The sequence below is a fragment of the Protobothrops mucrosquamatus genome, unplaced genomic scaffold (assembly GCF_001527695.2).
Source record: "Protobothrops mucrosquamatus isolate PMUCROS unplaced genomic scaffold, P.Mucros_1.0 scaffold_310, whole genome shotgun sequence".
In the NCBI taxonomy this organism is placed as follows: domain Eukaryota; kingdom Metazoa; phylum Chordata; class Lepidosauria; order Squamata; family Viperidae; genus Protobothrops; species Protobothrops mucrosquamatus.
The window spans coordinates 457,940-461,472 of NW_015386386.1; the positions used below are offsets into that span (position 1 = coordinate 457,940).

At 41.8% G+C, this 3,533-nt stretch overlaps 1 protein-coding gene and 2 non-coding genes across 7 annotated transcripts in view; 1 reads left to right on the forward strand and 2 right to left on the reverse strand.

The window, feature by feature from the left end:
* Positions 1 to 848, reverse strand: part of MDM4 (MDM4 regulator of p53) — a 34,222-nt gene extending 33,374 nt beyond the window's left edge. For all 5 annotated transcript variants that reach the window (XR_001549405.1, XM_015832155.1, XM_015832156.1 and 2 more), the window contains exon 1: positions 692 to 848. The gene's annotated coding sequence lies outside the window, so the exon portion shown is untranslated. The remainder of the gene's footprint in view (positions 1 to 691) is intronic.
* Positions 849 to 2,223: 1,375 nt separating this feature from the next.
* On the forward strand, positions 2,224 to 2,296 carry TRNAK-UUU. The gene has a single exon. It is a non-coding gene; the product is annotated as a tRNA-Lys (tRNA).
* A 259-nt stretch (positions 2,297 to 2,555) lies between these two features.
* On the reverse strand, positions 2,556 to 2,628 carry TRNAK-UUU. The gene has a single exon. It is a non-coding gene; the product is annotated as a tRNA-Lys (tRNA).
* Positions 2,629 to 3,533: the final 905 nt, after the last annotated feature.

Consider the following 3,533-nt stretch of genomic DNA (forward strand, 5'->3'; position numbering starts at 1 on the left):
CCACAACAATCTGGGTCCTCATTCTAATTCAACCTTGAGCGCCTCAGGATCAAACTCCTGGCTGTAGGAAGAGTTAGTCTGCAATACTGCATTCTAACCACTGCACTTTAAAGCTTGGCCAAACTTGGCACCAGTGGTGGCTGGGGAATTCTGGGAGTTGAAGTCCACACATTTTAAAGTGGCCAACTTTGGCAAACACTGCTTTAAAGCAGCTTATATACTTGCTATTTCTCTGCATTCCCACCTGCATCGATATCACTTTCTGAAATCTAGTCTGAAGCATTAAATAATCTTACTGTGCTACCTGACCTGCAGAAAAATTGACAAGACACTAGAAGAGGTACAGTTATAGGCCCTTCGGGTACTTGGGAGAACAAGATAAGGATATAAAATGAGGTCAGCCTGGAGTATTTCTGAGCCTTCGCATTCAATTAGTATATGCCAGGTCTATCACTGATATTATACCTGATATTATATTCACAACACAGACCTCATTGCCCTGCCAGTCAAGTGACCTTTAATCAATCCTTAAGTTGGGAAGTGGACAACAAAAAGTAATGCACTCTCTCTCCCCGACCCCGTTTCCTTCTCTTGCACACCCGCCTAATTCTTCCCTAGAAACCCTGCACTCTTATTTCACCAGTTTCGGTGCAGTCTTAAGCGGCTGCAAAAAAATTCAAGATGAACTCACGGTAAAGCTCCTCAAAGCTGTCCCTCCCCCTCCCCCAATTCTTTCGGAGGAGGACTGGAGCTTCACGACGACCTCCTCGCCTCCATTTTACTTTGGGAGGGGAAAGAAGGCAGGCCGCCCTTTTCGCCTGCGAGTCAACATGGAGACCCACGTTCTTCCGTCCAGATCATAGAGAGCGGAGGCGCCGCTAAGGGAAGGCCCCCTCAAACTTCCGGGAATGGTCGAGCTTATGAGAGCATCGTCTTTTCCGTCCGCTCTGCGCAGCAGAGGCGCCAACGAGTAAGAGGAACTCCCTGGGAAGCCACGCGTTGGGGCGGAAATCCTTCCTCTTTGAAAGGACACGTTAGCTGCAGAAACGAGGAGAGCTGGGAATGCCAGGCTTTCGGGTTCACTCCTTGCTTAAAAAACATATTTCTCTGCTGGGCTGAGAACGGAGAAGTACAGCCTTGAACAAAGTTCTCCGAAGTTTTCTATTCCTTCATCATAATAAAGAGCGTCTGTGTCTCTGCCCCTGGAGCTGTGCTTTTTGGAGCAAAATGCCTCTCCGAAGTTTTCTATTCCTTCATCATAATAAAGAGCGTGTGTGTGTGTGTGTCTCTGCCCCTGGAGCTGTGGTGCTTTTTGGACCAAAATGCCTCTCCGAAGTTTACTTTTTCTTCATCATAATAAAGAGCGCGTGTGGTGTTTTTTTTGTGTGTGTGTGTGTGTGTCCCTGTCCCTCTCTCTCCCTCTCTCTCCTTCCCCCCTTGAGCTGTGGTGCTTTTGGGACCAAAATGCCTTTATCGGCTGGAATATTTTCTTAGGGTGGTTGGGTGGAAGACTGAAACCTACACCAAGGGCTTACTGTCTGTGTTTCTGTGCGTAGTGGGCTAGTCCAGGGGTAGGCAACCTTGGCTCTTTTATGACTCGTGGACTTCAACTCCCAGAATTCCTGAGCCAGTTATGCTGGCTCAGGAATTCTGGGAGTTGAAGTCCACGAGTCATAAAAGAGCCAAGGTTGCCTATCCCTGGGCTAGTCAGTACCACCCACCTTACAAACATTGTAGTAGACTACCTTGCATTTATCCGAACGGTAAATGGTTACCATACTCTTCCCTAGGCATGCAGGTTGTCGGTAACGTTTTCAAGCTTTAGAAAGAGATGAATATGTATATACTGGCATCTAACGAAAGGAGTTTTTTTTTCTTGTAAAATGATTCTTTTCTCTGCATTTGCAACGTTGTTCATGCAAATCTCTTGGTTTCTCACCAGCGAAGTGTGCTTTAGTAGCCCCAGAAGTGATACATTTATATTTAATATAAACACATGTATTTACGCATTTATATTTCATACAACATTTATAATCCATGCCGAATATAAGGGAAACCGTAGCAGTGCAAAAACAATCTCTTGTTCCAAAATTACGGCTGGAATAGTAGCTTTGGGGAAACATCGAAGTTGCAAATCTGCAATTGGCCCTTGTAAATAAGTGAACGAGCTGCGTGACAATCTTTTTTTTTATGTAGCATCGTTGCACAGCTACTCAGCATGGAGCCCGGATAGCTCAGTCGGTAGAGCATCAGACTTTTAATCTGAGGGTCCAGGGTTCAAGTCCCTGTTCGGGCGAATTGTTTTTTTTTTTTTTCCCTTTTTAAAAAAAAATTCCGAACGTTCTTTCCAAATTTCCCTTCGTTTCTTCTTCATGTATTTAAAGTCGCCGATTTTACTCGGTATATAGATTGATTTAAAACTAAAGTTCCTCATTTCTTATGTATTTTAAAAAGACATCGGAATTATATATATTCATTTTTTTTCAATTTATTCTTAGAAAGGACGTGACTTCGTGCAAGATTTTTGGGTGCGATTTTCTATTAAAAATCATTTTCGCCCGAACAGGGACTTGAACCCTGGACCCTCAGATTAAAAGTCTGATGCTCTACCGACTGAGCTATCCGGGCACTCTGCAGAAAGTTCTTTCCGCGTGCAAATGGCCTTTATCAATTCAAGAAGAGTTGAATGCAACTTTTTTATTTCAGTTCACAGTTGATGCCAATTTCTACGCCGATAACCTATCTCCTTTCATTAATTTCTTGCTACGCTAATCTTTCGTTTTTATGTCCTTTTCAATTTCTGATTTTTCAGAGATAGTGTGAAAAGGTACAAACAAGATAGGGCAAGGTTTTGAAAAAGAATTAAAGGATCAAACTGGTAATCAAACAGCTATCTCAGTCTGAGTCTTAGTTGTTTTTATAACGTATTAATTTGGAAGATCCTGCTTAAAGCAACAACGGAACGTATCTCACCTATTAATTTATTCATTCAAAATGAGCGAATTAATTAAATAGCTCTGCTCAGACTTTTTCTGCTCTCAGCTTTTCCTTGTGACTTATGACTACAACTGGAACCAGAAGTTTCACTGCTAAACGAGGCAGTTGTTAAGTTACAACCTTTTTTTGCTAAGATTGTTAAGGACTCCTTGGTGGTCTCTGAGCTTGCTTGTTTGTTTGCAGACATTTCATTACTCTTCTAGGTACCATCATCAATGCTAGTGAATGTGAGGTTTGCTCCCTGTTTATACAGTTGCTTGTCCTGCCAGTGTTGTTGGAAATGTGAATTTCTTCTTGGCAGTTTCCTCATTAAGGTATTGTTTTCTGCTTGATTCTTTGTCTGGTGTTAATCCTTGTCTTTTGGTATGGCAGACTGTTAAGGCATAGAAAATAATGGGTAGTTTTATCTCGATCACCAAGATTTCATATCTATAGAAGGGCAATACTTTTAATAAAAAATAACCTAATAAACATTATGACAGTATTACTTATTTGCTTAAATAGCATTATCCAAATAATTTCTATTTTAAATAATC